Here is a 17,186-nt window from a genome sequence, read left to right on the forward strand (position 1 = left end):
GATTTCATTATGCAGCGTGTTAAATGTTGGTGACAAACGTATGTCAGGATGGTTTGGAAAGCTTGTGCAATTTCAGTCTGGACTGGCCTCCAGCTTCTTTCATCAGGTAACTCCTAAATTTTCAGAAACATCTATGTATTTGGCCTTGCTACTGGAGTTGTCCCTGGCTGAAAGCAATAGAATGGGACAGTCTTTTTCCTGAGGCTCTTCATAATGAGAACGTCTGTGTCACATAGATACACACTGAGGCTTGATCCAGAGGAAAACACACTGCTCTACCACTCACTTCTATACGGGTACTACAGATGGTGACAAAGATAACTGTTGACACAACCTTGATGCAAGCGTTGAACCGTCACTGAAGTCAAACTGGTATACAGAACCTTCTCTAGTGTCTTCTTTGCCATGGCAAAATGGAATAGTACCAGTCTCTGTGCTTTGCCCCAATTGAAAGATGAGTGCTGTGTGTTACAGTTTTTCATTGAACATTTCATATGGCATCAGTGCATTTGCAATGAAAATGCAGTTACTCATTTATCAATATAAATGGTAACCACTTTTTACTAGTTGATAAGCAGCATAACCTGGAAAATACTTTGAATAATCAGTTTTTAAAACACATTTTTGTGAGAACACAGTTAATTGTGAGGATACAAGAAGGAAGGAAATTTTTTACCTTTTTCCTTTCATAAGCAAATCAAAGGTCTGATAGGTTGGACTTCTTGCCTCTTACAGGGCGGTATGTGTGAGCTGAATAGTGAGTTTTTCTTCTATAACCTTCTTTTCTTCTATAGCTTTTTTTCTTTTTTAAAGCACAAGATCTCTTCCCTAAGTAGACAGCCTGTAACTACGTGTTAGCAGTTGTGGGAAGGTTAAATTGCTCTTTCATAGATTAGGATTTGTTAACAGATGTGGGTTTTGGTACTGTGTGCTTTCCTAATCCCTCTTCGGTATTGGTGCATCTCCAACCCTACCAGTTTAATTAACATTGAAATTCTCATATTATTTTGGTGTGCTGATTACAGGCAAAGACTAAGTGGAAGTCAGTTTGGCATCCCAAGAGACTTCAGTGTTAACAATGCAGAAGGAGGTTTTTTTTTCCTTTTGCTTCCCCTTCATGAACTCCAGATAAGCAGGAGGCCTCAGTTAGATTTCATTACTATCACGCACTCTTCATGGTCATCTTTTAATATTTGAAAGGATCATTTGTTAACTGGAAATGGTCAATTTTTTTTTTCCCTTTGGCTTTTGAAATATAATTTTCAATTTTTAATTTGATTCATTTAGATGAAATCATTAATCAGGGTTGAAACTGAGTTAATTTTCTGGAAAATAAATGAGGTTGTTAGAGTGAATGTTATTAAGTGGGCTCTTTGCAAGAAAGGAATAATAGCTGAAAATATGGAAGACTTTGAGAACTATAGCAGTTGAAGGGATAAAAAACAGAAAGGTTTTTTTGGGTTTTTTTTTTTTTTTCCGCTAGCTAAGTGCAGTAATTTTTTAAAGGAAACTAGGCAAGGGAGGGATATTTCAGACCTATATAAATATATATGTGACTTAAAAAGCTACAAAGACAATATAGATAGTGATTTTTAAAAATGCTCTTACACATTTGCAGTGTGTTTCTTCTGAAGCTTAATATTTACTATTCTAAGCAATGCCCATGTGGTTTTTGAGGAAGAGGGATATTCTTAGTAATTCAGCAGAAGTGCAGCCATCCAGGTAGAGAGCTTCAGTAGACAGGGAGAGGAGGCCACTAAACCTTTTTCTTTCTTCAGCTTGACCCAAATTCAGCTACTGGCCTTGAGATGGTTCTGTTTGCTTACTCTCTGGTGTTTGCAACATGATACAAAGTGATTAAAAGAGCCAGCAAAATCTCTTTGAAACACAAACTAAAGAAGAAGGGATTGAACTAGACAGGCAACATGCTAAATTTACCATTCACGCTTATTTCAGTTAACTGCAAAATTTGTATCCTAATGTTACCTATTTTCTGCTAATCTTCTATTTAAAACAGTGTTTTTTCTTTTTTCCCCCCAGGAGATAGGGCTGCTCCTCTGTTCTGATAGGAAACAATTTTTGCTCAAGAGTTATCATATTACTAAGCACTTAGTGGCCTTAAGGCAAAACTCTTGATGGAGCACTACAACTCTGTTTAGATTTTCTTTCAGTGCCCATGTTCTCATTAAGGGCTATTTCAAAGTCCATTGCTGTGAATGAGTAGTAGAAATTGTGTCTTATCCAAGAAGGTATTTCTTCATAGGTGTTTCTTAATGGTCATGTCTAACTAGGTGTTAAATACTCTCAACTACTTTTAGCTGCAGAGGAAAACAGGAGAAGGTGCCATGTTAAAAAGAATTCTCAAATGGAGAGAGGTGCAAAAATTCTGTGGTGGAGCAGAAGGTTACGTGGAAATGATTGTGGATTGTAGTTGCTTTCCTTTTGTGATGTACCTTTCCATGATACGAGACACAGTAATAATCTAGCTTGAGTTAATCCTGTGAAAACTAAGATCTCTGGGAGCACGAGTTCAGTTTTCCTTTCAAAAGGACAAACAGCAGCAACCAGATCTGAACACTGGTAGACATGAAAGTTGAGTTTGTACATCCTCTCTAGTACCAATATCGACTAAAGACATGATAACTAAATTACAGGCTTTTCAATATCTAAAATAGTATTTGACAGATGGCTATTTTGACGTAGAGCAGAACAAATGTTGATATACCGTTTCATTTTCCTGTATATCATTGTGATTTAATGAATCACTGTGATGTAACAGCCTCAAGTGAATAGAATATAGCATGTTAATCCAAAATGGCAACTTCATGGTATAAATATTCCTGGGCAATGTTAACTGCTTTTGAGCTACTTGAAGCAAGTACCTCTTCTAGGAGTGGCAAAAATACCTCTCTTCTGGAATAAGAGAAGGTCCTGAAGTCCTTCCACATGATTAAGATCAGTCAATTGTCATCAATTAGTCAATTTCAATTAGTTACTACTAATGGGTTTTATATCCAGACTACGTTATAGACCCTACATGCTAATAGGAACAAATTAATGGCTCAGCCAGGGAGGTCAGAGGCCCCAGTTCTTAATAATATAATTTGGTATTAAGAATAGTAGGTTTCTGGTAGTATTATGTGGATGCTATAGGGGTATGAAGGAGCCCTGCTCATAGTCCTGTGCCTTTGTGTTTAATAGGCTTTTAAAACTGCTGTAAGTAGCAGAAGCAGGATCAAGCCAATGGTGCGCCATGAACTTGTTTTCACATCTATCCTGCATGCATACTTTGGGTTTAATAGCATAGTTTCCAATATGCAGAAGCTATTTCTCATAGGTTATATTTACAGAACTTCTTAAAGTCACTCAAGTTTTAAATTATGTTTTAAAATGTTCATGTTGAAAAAAACAGTTGTTTCTGCATGTCTTTTAATATTTCAGAAGTTGGTTCTTTTGAACCTAATCAAACTATCTCCCAAACCCAAAACCCCTTTTCTTTTTCTGTGGTGTAAGAAGACCTTCTCTCTCCAGCTTCCTTTTCTGTTCTCTTTAGTGTTCATTCCTGGCCAGCTTCCTATTTTCTTCCAGTGTTTTGTGGTGTCTTTGGGCGCAGCCATTTGTAATCCTTTTTATAAGAATTTCTTAGAAGGAAGGTTGCATCGCATTTCTTACTTCCAATATGTGAACAGACATTTTGGCATGCAGATTCTGCCCTCATATTTTCTGAAGGGTAACCTTGAGTGTATATCTCATGCCAGTGTTAAGAAAGTCGAGACTTCATTACATACTGACTCACATTAGAAGTCTTTCCAGTTGGGAAAGGCTGTTTTGCTGCCGTATGCTGTGTTACTGAGTCTCTTTTCAAACTGTGCCATTAAAACTCCTTAACAATGAGGAACTTGCTATCTAGAACTGCCCAAAACTTAGATGAACAGTAGTGAACAGCAGTATTGAGCCTCTGAAGATTATGAATCTGGAAATAATAGTAAGCGATAATGTGTTCAGCATATATTTCCATTGTATTGAAGAATGACACCAAGTAGAGAACACCTTGAGGGAAACTTCCATATCTGAAACCCCTCAAGAGTTTTTGAAAAATGCCCACTCCTTACTCCCATTTATCTTCCCTTTAAACCCATGCTTCTCATAAGTTTTAATCGCAGGCGTCTGTATTAGTTGTGCCTTCCTCTTGAGCTGAACAAGATGTTCTACTGTTTTGGTATACTCCTGATGTGGACAGATCTGTAATATGAGACCAGGAGATAATTTTTATATGGGTGGATTTTGAACCCAATGTTACAGCTGAAGCTGTGGTTCACATGCTTTTTGATGGAACACACTGAGATGGGATAACATCTGTCCTGTGAGTGAGATGCTCACCTATGTGTAGCTATTGATAGTAACATGGTTTAGTGCTTAGCAGTGTTATCTAAGCAGTTGTCAAAGGTTTAAGAGTACACAAATAAAAAGGAATTAAAATTACCATTTTTAAGGGACTTCGGAAGCTTTTAAAGAAAATGAGGGTTTGTGAGTGCAGTCGTCCTGCTTCAAGTTTCTTATTAAAAACTAAGCTTACCAGTTTAATTTTAATCCCTTTCAAATGCCTTGGTCATGCTTTGAAGATAGAAAACCACCCCCTCAAACTCTGAAGCTGAGCAGTGAACCTTTTTGTTCCCACAAGCCAAAAATAAAGTGTTCACATGAGATCATTTACAGAGAGAGGAGTTGGCAGCCTTATCAGGAGAGGAGAAAAGAGCTCTGAAGATGAAAAGCTATCACTATGACAGTCTTTATTAGGTTGGGCAGTAATGGAACGTGGTGTACATGGGATAAAGTGACAACTACCTAGAGCATTTAGGGAAAAACATAGGAGTAATAGTGTTTCATGTTGTTCTTAGGCTGGCTTCTTTGGTGATCCCTCTGGCCCAGGAATGTTTGAAATGTCTAGATGTTTGGGTGGAAAACAGGACTATGTAAACAGCATACTGTATCAGCTTTGCTTGGCGTTTGAGCCTCTGCTCATCACATAAAGAGTGAGTCAGAAAAAGGAAAAAGAAAGCTGAGTCATTAGGTAGTTTCATAATTACTCAGCGTTCCCTGTTGTGCCAGCCCCCTACTACAGAGCTTGGTAGGAAACAGACTTCGATTGAAAATCCCTTTAGCCAGTTTCACACATATATCAAATCCCATTCCGAATAAGTATATCTGTTGTTGAAATTCAGGTTTCTCAGGATAATTTTCTTCTATAATAAAGATGCTAAATGTATAATTACATTATAATATTTTAATATATTATATGTAATATATATAAAATATAATCAGCATGAAAGTAAAATGTGATTTTTTTTCAGCTTGCTTTGCTGAGTTATTTCTTGTGCATTCAGCCCGAGCTGGCACTTTTCTATCAGTTTCCCCCCAAAAATCTCTATGCTGTCGTTGCAAGTTTTGTTTCTAGTGGTTAAAAAGACTTTGTACAAAAAATATCTGAACACTCAAGTCCCTTGAAGTTCGTAGAATTCCTGTCATTCACTTCTCTTTCTGCAGATTGGGACTGTAGCTTGTGATACATGCTGTGTAATCAGCAGGTAGACCTGATGTTGCGGTGAGCAAGATTATGAACTTCCCATAGCACATCTCACGTCTTTGACAGGGATGTGTGAACATCTCATTTAGTGTAGTGGGCAGCAGTATTGTATGGGCCGGTCTTGTACCAGTGTTATTAACTGACTGTGTGCTCCGCTTCACTAGGACTGAGAGGGGTAAAATGGCAGTTACAACCAATGCCTGCAAAAACCATGGCATGCCTGGGAAACAGCTTGTTACTTGGGTGTCTGTTCACAGCTGTACATACATCCATCCATGAATAGAGGAAGGATGCCCTGAAAGCCACTTTACTCAGTGACTGCTGATTGCAGTTTGGAAATACAGTCTATAACTGCATCTGGTCTTATCCTTTTTTAGACTTATTCCTGTGACTTCAAAATGATATGATAATACTGTTTCAAGGGCTTAAGGAGTTATAATTTGTGCAGAGGTCTTTATTTGCTCATTGTGTATTTATTTTACCTAGGAATTTGTCCTGGTAGGCTTTTTCAGTGCAGAGGGCTCTTTTTCTTCCAGCTGAATGCAGCAGCAAAATTTCTGCTGACTTTAATAGGAATAGGACTGGAAGTTATTATCATCATATAAAAGATCAGCTTTATATTGAGAACAAACAGTATAATTCCATTGGTCTTCCCCCTCTCATTGACAACGTATATGTGTTTTTGTTGTTTTTACTTCAGAAGTTTTCATGTTGATTTGTTGGATTTCCTTCTTCATTAAGGATTCTGTCTTGCTAGCCCAGGATTAAAGTCACAGCAGTATTTTGTAGGTAGCAATGTCTTTACAACCCAAATCCATCAGAATTAGTGGTACTTTAGCTAAAAGAAAAAATGGATGGCTAATTGTTTCCGTGGTTCTTCTAAACTTCACAGCTGATATGAAATTCAGGTAGAGACCTGCATTGCGTTTATAGGCATGTGTGCCCCCCAGTAAAAACAAAAAGGCTTTACTTCAGGTTTTGAATTGCCTTCTTTTAATGCTTTAAACAATAGAGTCATTTCTTCATTTAATTAAACCAGTAAAAGTTGTGCCTCAACCGTACAGATTGACAGAGGACTGTAATTGATTTGGTTTATTTCTTTTTTTTTCATCACAATTAACAATAAAATGCAGTGCATTTTGCTGGAGAACAGAAAAAAAGCCAATGAAAAAGAAATATAAATGGCAATATTACTGCTTACATTAATTAGGAGGGTTTGTTGAATATTACTCATGATGGAAGAAGTCTGTAATTGGGATTTTAGTGTCATGGGGGTTTCAGTCAGAGTTTTCTCCGAGTAAGGACTGCAGGCAGTAAGTACATCAAGAAAACTGTAAAGCCACCTGATTTTAATAACATGTCTTTGTGCAGTGGAACATGACACTTATATTTAAGTGTGTCCTCAGGTAAAGCGTCCCTTAATAGAGTGTGATGGAACACCTTCTCTTGAAATATAGGCGTACCTGTTTTTTCATGGGCTTTTTTAAAATCCCATATTTGGGTGGGAAGAAAGCACTGATCCTACATCCAAATTAAATTTTTGAAGTTTTGTTAACATTTGCATATAAAACCTGTTTTTATATATAAAAACTGAAAAGGGGGGAGGACATGTCCACAAACCAAGTGACTCTTTTTTTTAATGGAGTTTTTGCACTTTTACAATAGTTTTGCTCCTTTTCTCAATGCTTACTTTCATGCAAAAGAGTGTTTACTCTGGTTCTTCACAGGAATAATGTAAATGGAAGCCAGCACTAAATAATCCACCATGGTTGGGGTTTTTTGCGGTATCTATTGATGATTGAAATTCTTTGTCTCTCTGTACCTATTCTTAGTGGAGGAATTACTAGCTCAGCCATTGATCTTTGCTGTTGACAGGATGGACTGTGTTGCAGTTGCATGTAATAAGAGATGTTTTCTGTTCTAATTTCTAAACTGACTTTTACACCTTTTAGAATCAAATCATATGCATTGACTAGTGTTGGCATGATACTTTTGGAATTGATGTTCGTTTTCTGATGCATGACATGTGAGAGCTGTCTAGAAAGCATCTGATTTTGGCCAGTTCAGTAGCAACAGTCCAAGATGAACAGGTAATGTCAGTTCACTTCATTATGAGTTGCACTGGTCCACGTAACTGAGGTCGAACGTTTTTCTGTCTTTGTCCGTATAGGCAGAATTTCTTTACTGATACTTCAGACCTTATGTGCATAATGCTTAAGCTGTTTGTTTGCTTGTTTGGTTGAGGTTTTTTAATGCTGTCAAGTACATTTGTGATAGAAACATGCATTTTCAATTTCCCTTTAAAGCTCAGCACTTAGAGCCTTTCTTATGCATATGCTGCCAAAGAAGGATTTTCATTAGATGAATTCTGCCCTCTGTTTCTTTAATAAGATTGAAGAGCTTCTCTGGCTGTTAAGTATGGTATGCAACACTTGACATCCCAGTCTGTTTAGTTCCCTGTGACAGCCGTGTGGATTTTTGACAAGGTACAGTGGTACAGCATATTCCATGGCTTAGGAAATGTAGAGGGTGCCTTTATATTTAGTACAGGGGTTCAGGTTAGATAATAAGGAAGAAGTTCTTCCCCATGAGGATGGTGAGGTGCTGGCACAGGGTGCCCAGAGATGTTGTGGCTGTCCCATCCCTGACAGTGTTCAAGGCCAGGTTGGACTGGGCTTAGAGCATCCTGCACTAGTGGAAGGTGTCCCCACCCATGGCAGGGGTTTGGAAGTGGATGAGCTTCAAGCTCCTTTACAGCCCAAATCATTCTATGATTAAAATGCATTCCTCCTCAGAGTAGAAGCAATAGAATGTGACAAATAAAAACCAAGCATATGAAGTTCTTTCTTACTGTATCTTACATATTTATGTAACTAGAAGGAGAATTTTCCCATATTTTAATTAGATCATTTTTAAAATTAAGTCCATGTACAGGATTTTTAACTGTATTTTAACACAGTTTTGTGGAAATGGCTTGGAATGAAAAGTGGACCACACCATTCTGGATGTAGGGAAGGTACCGATCAAAATCACAGAACTCTTGACTCTGAATTTATATGAACTTTAGAAAGATATTAATATAGAATTTGTGTAATCTTTGGTTTGTAGAAGTTGTAAGTTGTACTAAAATTCACTCTGAATATGAAGAGTACTGGACAAATATTAGATTCTCAATTTAAATTTGGCATTGTATTCTCATTTTTGCTTTTTGCTCATCATCTTAATTTAAAGGTCCAGTTGTATCTAAAACTCTGCTGTGCTGATGTATTTAGGATATCTGACAAAGTTTCCTATTAATCTATTGAAGTTCCTATTGAACTTACTTAACTGCAAGTTCACCTAGTTTCAAGAAATATTTAAGTACCATCCCTGAGAGAGCAACAGATCCCACACGATCTTAGCACAAAGCAGAGAAGTTTAGTCCACTTACATACATCGTGGATGGTTTGAAAAGATCACTGAGCAATATAAAAGGAAAGGCACAAGCTGGAGAGAATAATAAAGAGGCATCAATCCACCATACCACACCATCTCCGACACAAGGGCATGACAAGTTGAAAATAACTTAACTCTGTAAAATGGGGAAAAGGCAGTAAAAAAATGAATTGTGTTACTGTTTCTAAAACCTGCCTCAATTCAAGAAACAAATGCTCCTGAGCCATTGCCAAGGTGTATGATGTTCACATAAATCTCCCATGTCAGCGAATGGGAAACATGTAAAACCTTATGCAACAGTAACAGAAAATATCAGCTTTAAGACCATTGAGATATCCCTGATTAAAAAAGGTCCCATCTCCAGTCCCAAAGGCCTTCCTTGAGGTTCCATCCTCAGTGCCATCTGTTTTGATTTTCTCCAATAAATGATATGGCTGACTATTCCCAGAAAACATATTGACTTCCTATAATGCACTATTTTGCTGGATAAAAGCATACATACAGGTGTGTTCTTCAGTGGCTAGTTCCTTTCTTTTCTTCAGATTAACTAGGTTAAGGCTTCAAGAAAAAATGCTTGAATCAGTTTCCTTTTAAATGCCAGCATGATCTTATTCCTGCTATGTCATTATAGTAATGTAGAAAGCAGTGCTTTCTTGTTCAGAACTCTCTGCATGTTTTTGTGCCATTTTTCTGAATATCTAGCACAGATTAAAGTTAGTAAAAAGCACAAACCTTAACATCTGAAAATGGGTCCAAATTTTACCTCAGGGTTAAAATACCTTCTGGAACAAACAAAGCACATTGCAGAGGGAGGTTCTGATCCAAAGAGAAAGTTGTAAGGTCAAAGAGAGAGGAAAAGAGGAATAGGAAGAAACAGGCTGGGTTTTCTTAAAGCTCTAAGTATAAATTTGGTTCCATCTGAGTAAGCTGGAGGTGCGGGGGTAGGCAAATTCCAAATGCTGAAACTGAACCACACAGAGACTTCATCTGCCAGGAGCTCTTAAGACCTTTACTTTGTGCTCAGTTTCCTGCATTTGTATTGAAGGATTATCTGTGTAGGGCAGAATAAAAGAATGAGGAAGGAATTACATCTCTTAGCTTTTATTAATCATTAAGCAGTGCAGTGTAGTTTGAGTTACGCTGTGATGTCCCAAGCACACGCAGCCTTTGGGGAGCATTCTCTCAAGTGTTCCTGCTGGGAAAAGAGAAGTAGACTTGCTGCAGCGCATTATGTGTGGATCATGTCATCTCCTTTTCCCTTAAGACTATGTCTGCTTTCCTGATCACAGAGGTGACAGCAATTCCATTTTTCATGGCGAACTCACAGGATCCAGGGAACTTACCTATATTCAAGAACAATTTGAGTGCCCTTTGTATCCAGTTAAGAAGTTGAAACATATATCTGTTTCTATTGTGCTTTCTTTGATCAGATCAAGAATAATTGATTAGTAATAAAACCAAATTCTGTGTATCTTTCCTTTAGAGATATAGTTTCATTTAGATATATATTCTTTTAGATATATAGTTTCATAATCTGACTAAAGAAGTCCTAAAACTAAATGGTGATTATGCTAAGAACATTTCTCATACTCTTGGCAATAGTATAAATATCTTTAATGTGTTTTGTTTCCACTGTGCATTAATATTTTAGTCCATGATTGTCTTGACCTAAGAATTTTCATGTCTTTGATATCATAGCAAATGTATAGAAATGTTTCGAATAAAATCTTATGTGAAATAGGCTGTATAGTTTATATAGACAGGAAAAGTATATAAACAAGAAAAGGCAGTGATCTTAAAATTGCAAAATAATGGTAGGAAAACTTCTGTTGAAATTACTGCAGCTGAAGGCAAAAGAATAGAATCCTCATTAATCCAAAATTATTACTGTTGCAATCAAAAAAAGGTGGTGGTGGGGGGAACCCAGCTAAAAGAATGCACTGTTCAAATGCTGCAGGGGGAACATACATAGTAGTATATGAAAGGGCACTACATGCTTCATGGAAGGAGACATTGGAAAAGGTGATTTGTAATATATCCAAGGCTCTTTCTACTAGAAACTTCAAGTTTCTGATGAAGATTAAATAGAATTCGATTATTACTGAATTTTGTGGTGAGCTGGTATGGTCTCTTCTCATACTGAGAATATGATGCAGAGAGACTTGGATGCTGCAGTGGATGTCACACAGTTTTGGATTCACTTATGAGTAAACTTCACGATTAAGCTGCTCAAAAACTATCCTTGTGAGGGGATTATTCACATTTGGCTTGGTTTGTGGGTGCTAGTTATAAATACCCTGAAATATTTCTCTAGGTTTCTATTTGTGGATTTGTTTTGTTAGGTTATTTTGTACATAATCTGTCATATTTTTACCCAGTTAATTCTGCTTTTGTTTTGTGTTCTTGTAATGCCTTAATGTCATTTGAACTGGAAATCACAGTCAATAAGATGAATTCCAGTTAGAAATGTATAGTTCTGTGTGTAGAAGGAAGAAAGAGTAAGTCCAGTGTATGTGTTTTAACAGGGGGAAAAGAACTTGGGGAAAGAAATAGAAAGCAAGATTTTGAAAGCAACACAGAAAGAATGCAAAGTCCGTGAAAGTTCATTGTTTGCTCTTCCTTGCCTTTAGAAGTAACTTTGGAGAAATGTAGACCTAAGCAGAATTATGCTAGGTTTTCAGTGTATTCACTGAGGAGACCTCGGTCTCCTGTTTGCTAATTTTAAATAGACTATGCTGTCAGGAATTATTGACTTAAAACTAAATATTAAAAAAAGAAAATACTGCAGCTGTTAAAAGTTCTATATGAAAATAATTTCTGGAGATGACGAAATTTAATGCTTTTATTTCCTCTTTTAAATAATGTGTATGTAATTATGTTGCCCAATTACTTGTATTAACGTACCCCTGTACACTTATGGCTTTTCTTCATAGCGGTTGCCACTACAATTGAAACAAACCCATTCCCCTCAGACAAGCATCTTCTGTATAAGGGTATTTTTAACAGGGAGGAGATGTTTCTTGTGGAAAAGAATTATTCACATGGCAACAATTGTTGACCTTTTTTCTCTTTCTGTTTGTTTTGTTCATTTAGTCTGGCTAAAATTACATACATATTCATGTATTTTAATAAGAACAAAGCATTACTCTTGGATATTTTCCATAAATTTGTTCTCATAGGCAATTTGATAGACATCTACTATAACTGTAATGAGGGAAGTTTGCAGTAAATCAGTCTGCCTGGTTTAGAAAACTAGAATTTATTAACCCATTTCCCAAAGGCCCAGAATTACCTGTGAGACTGGAAGAAAATCACCAGTGTTTTCTATTTTAGAGCAGGGGCATTTTATAATCAGGGTATAATGTCTAATTGTTTAAAAATGTATTGTCTTTTATTAAAGTGAAATCACTTTTGGATATAAGGAGGAAATTCTTTCCTGTTAGGGTGGTGAGGCACTGGAATCAGTTGCCCAGCGAGGTTGCGAGTGCTCCATCCCTGGCAGTGTTCAAGGCCAGGTTGGATGAAGCCTTGGGTGGGATGGTTTAGTGTGAGGTGTCCCTGCCCATGGCAGGGGGGTTGGAACTGGATGATCTTAAGGTCCTTTCCAACCCTAACTATTCTATGATTCTATGATTCTACCTTGTGGTATTAATTGTGCGTAATATTATGGACAGTCAAAAATTCTGGAGACCACTGAACACATTACAGTTAGGTTTTCCAACTGGCATTTTCTGTATTAACTCTGATCTACTGGTGCTAGTGCTAACTATGAAAGAGTAGTCAATGTGCAGGCTAAGCCTTGTGCTTTTGTATGGATAGCTTCTAGGAGTAGTATCGGTAAAGTGGTATGGCTAATAAACCTTCCCTTAGTTGTTCAAGTATTACCTTAGGATGCAATGCTGAGGCCACAAACAGGGTAACCTGTCACTCCAGCGTGCGAAGCAGTATGCCAGGTTATGAGGCTAGCAGGATATATGAGCTGATGTATAAATCAGGTCCACTCTAGGCATGAATGAAGTGTTAAATATATTTTAAAGAATACTTAAAATTCAAAATTAAGACTTAGGTTTTTCATCGACATCCACAGAACTTTACCTGTACCTGTTAGCTCTTTGTGTTTCATTTTCTTTCCCATTGCTTTACTGAGATGAAACACAGAATAAATATATACACTTGTTATAGGAACTGTAGAAATTTAACCTGGTGTTCTTTTCAGGCTTCAGCCAGTACAGTCAGATATTATCCTAGGATTTTTATAAATATGTATATAAAGGAATATTTCAGTTATTTTTGTGTTAAAAGAAGTGAACATTAGAAGATTTGAAGAATAGTACTCATTTTTTAATCTTCTGGTGTGTGGTCAGTGCTCTGGAAAATTTTGGGGCAAATGTTTGTATACTGTGATACTTTGTCTAAAACAGAAATATCTGTTTCTTCAGAAGAGTTCTGTGGATGGGACTGTGTGTCTTGTTAAAGGCCGTTTATAAAATCCCTTCCTGGCAAGGTAATTTTGAGTGGATCACACTTGAGTTCAAAATTAGGTTACCTTTAATCAAGCACACACTGAGGATTTAAAGTTACAACATTTTCATTTTATGCACTGGTTTAGTCTGTGACTTGAACACTTCTGATATGTATAAGGATGTATGTGCAGACACACATACTTTTGCACAATGATGAGCTATGTTAGCTCTTAGAAATACCCTATTCCAATACCCTCATTTCCCTCTGCGTTCAGAAACTTTGCAGACAGATAATTAATTCTGAACTAACAATTATTTTGCTGTATTTAACCTCTGAGTAAACATTTGAAATTAATTTTAAGGACACATCAGCTACATTCCTTAATGCTGGGGGTGGTGGGAGCAGAAGAAAGTTTCAGGCTAATTGTAGCACATTGTAGATTAAAATATTCTGTACCAATGTTTTTGCAGGACTTCCCGAAGCTGTTACTGTCATGACCAGAAATTGCTATTTGTTGATTACTGAATACAGTTTTGTGAGTAAATTATCAGGGTTTTTTACAAACTCTACCCTTAAGCTCTTCACTAGATACTCTACTACCCTACTTTTTTTGAGGGAGAGACAAATACTTTCTTCCTGAGAGCTTTTTTTCCCCAGTGTTCATTAAGCTCTAAGCATTGTAATGTTTTTACCTGCCACGTCCAGAAACAGCAATATATGCAGAGAACTTATCTCCTTTCTTGGTTTTCACCTTCCCGTACAATGCCACAGGGTAACACTAGTAGAAAGCAATTTCACCACATTGATATTTTACTGTGCTATGTCTTGATTTGATGCCCATCTACCACTTAATTATCAAGTTTTACGTTTTCTGTTGCACGATCATCACTTTAGCTCACTGCAAACAGTGAGACGAGAAACCTTTAACGTATTCTTCTGCAGTAACTCTGAAATTTACAGGCAGGAGCAGTACTGCACAGGAGTATGCTGTGATATGGTATTTCAGTACCTTCCAGTCTGAACATACTAACCTGTATCACAGGTTTTTCCTACTGATGTAGCAGATAAATATTTCCCTTTTTAAAATAAGCAACTGCTCAGAGAAGTGAGAAAGGGAGTAGAAACCAGGACTTTCAAGTTCCTCACGGCCATAAAAGGTGGCTGTCTGTACTATGATCTCGTATAAGCCACTGTTGAACTGTAGTCTTGTAGCAGGTAGAATTTTAAGGAACGGAAAGTTGTAGTACTTTGTAGAAAGTGGGCAGGAAGAGCAAAGTACAGAAAAGCCACGTCATTTGCTAAAGACATCCAAAACTAGTAAAAATCTTCTTTTATCTCCAAGTTAGAATTATCCTGTAATTGTACAGCAGTACTGCAAGACCCCAAATGAAACCCTGTTGTGAAACTCCTATTTAATCCTGACAAAAATTCACAAAATAACAATACAGAAGACAAAATTCTCACATTTTGGCTGAAAAGTAAAGCAGAAATATAGGAATACCTGTAACATTTTCCAAGCCCACATTTTCATATCATGTGGATGTAGGCATCACTAAAAAATTGGGTTTAAAAGTACCCCCTTCTTTTAGCATCAAGTTGGCATGAACACATTAAATTACTTTAGATATTCCAGTTTTCAGTACTATATTCTGTATAGCTAAATCTGATAAAGTTTACTTAGACTATAAACTATAGTAAGGTACAATGCTAATTATGTGTTAGCCCTAACTAGAGGCTGAGTCATGGTGTAAGTTTCTTGGGCTGTTTTCCTGTTGTGCCACTTGGTCTAGATTTTGCAGTGCCATTAAAGAGCAGCACGCAGAAGAAAGAATAACTTCAGAAACATGCTGTTCCTTTTGAGGAACCTTGAAGGATGAACTGTGAAATTGATGAGGTTTCACAAATCATTTTACTCTTTAAAAGTATTAAAAAATTGCGGAAGAATTGCTTAGTGCTTCACCAACAAAAGTGTGGTTAATACTCAATACATAAATATGAGAAAGATTGCAGGGATAGTTAGAATCAATATGGGTGTGCTAAGAGAAGAGGCAAAGTGTTTCAATGAATAGGCCTTGGAAAAGGCCAGACTTCTGTGAGAATACATACTTTTGCTGTAAGGCCAAGTTAGACTTGACTGGCAATATAAACCCACCTTAGCTGAAAAGGTAAGTCTCTTTTACTCTGGGACATGAGCATAATTTGAAAGCTAAATTTTGCTCACCTTACTCTTATACAGTTTGGAACAGAGTGGCTACTCCTTGAGAAAGATGAGAGATTTTGTCCCCAAAAAAAAGAAAAAAGGAAAAATAAAAGAGAGAAAAGGATTATAGAAAAAGAAAGAAAAATAACCAAACCAAACAACAAAACTGAGCCAAAGCAAGTCAGGGAACAATCTTGCTAGGGTAAGCAACTTAAAATTTCAGTCAATTGTATATCTTGTTTTGTAATATGAGAGCAATCCTTTAGTTTTCTCAGGTTCTATTCAGCAAAATGAAATCACTTCCTCTAAATAGAAATCTTAATTCTACACAATCTATTTTCAAGATAGGATTTTATCTGTTTCAACTCACATTATTAAGAACTTTGCTGTGACTTCTGGATCTCAGATTAATTCCAGAATACCACATCATCCAAGTCACTACCTGAAATATTAGGAAACTGCACATTATTGTACCTGAAAAGGGTATTGAGATCTTGAGTCATGCTACTGGCACTTCACAGTCCGATTATTACAATGCATTTCATTTCGATCTTCCCATCTCTCTTGAGAGTCACCAGCAAATGGTCCAGAACTTCAGTTAGACTTCTTTTCTATTAGAGTTGTCACTAGCATAGCTTTTGAATTCTTTATAAGCTCTGATGCTGTGATCTAGAATACAGGCCTGCTTTTGACCTTCAGGCATTGGTATGGCCTTGCTCAAACTTACTTTTTGACCTTTCTGTCTCCTGGCATTCCAAGCCCTCTCCTTGGATCATCAGCCAAGCTGACTTTCCCAGTCTTCACTTGTCACCTTAAAGTAATGGTTGCAAGTGTATTGATGCAGTAATGACTTCACAGCCCAGCAAGCCCCACTTCATTAAATTGGTTGTAATTTGAAGTCTGAAGCAAGATAGCATCTTGTGTAACTGTATTTAAATAAATTAAGGTTAGAACTGTGGTGTTTAGTTAGTGAAAGGTTGCCTTTATTTATCCTTATGCCTTGTAAGCAAATATTTTTATTCTTACACCTTGCATAGCAAATAATTCACTTAAAATACAGTATATACTATCATATTGTTGTGATATAAAAGCACACTGATGTGAAATTTAATGATGCAATTAGCAACAGTGTTTTCTATGTTATTCATAAAGCTTTTGCAGTATTTTATACTGCCTCCTAGTTATTAGTATATTGGTAGTCCAGATGATGTGGAGAGAAGTATTATATGATGGTAACTGTTTCATTTCAGAAACGTCAGGGCTTTATGTATTCTGTCTTCATTTGGCATTGCTTTTCCTTCAGAGTTTACAACTATGCACATTTTGCTGCAACATAAGCTTTTCCTCACTTTATAAGTTCTTATGTGAGGTATGAAAGGTATTCTTTTGCAATATTCAAGATCTAATAGTGGGTATTGCATGTTTAATGCAACAGAGTTTTCTGCCCCGGGTTTGTTTGTTTGTTTGTTTATTTATTTATTTACTTTCTGCACATTCACCTCT

General features: G+C 36.8%; 1 protein-coding gene across 22 annotated transcripts in view; it reads left to right on the forward strand.

Moving 5' to 3' along the window:
- ESRRG (estrogen related receptor gamma) overlaps positions 1 to 17,186 on the forward strand; it is a 464,785-nt gene that overhangs the window by 388,135 nt on the left and 59,464 nt on the right. The gene's annotated exons all lie outside the window — the stretch shown is intronic.

Source organism: Lathamus discolor, chromosome 5, assembly GCF_037157495.1.
Source record: "Lathamus discolor isolate bLatDis1 chromosome 5, bLatDis1.hap1, whole genome shotgun sequence".
In the NCBI taxonomy this organism is placed as follows: Eukaryota; Metazoa; Chordata; class Aves; order Psittaciformes; family Psittacidae; genus Lathamus; species Lathamus discolor.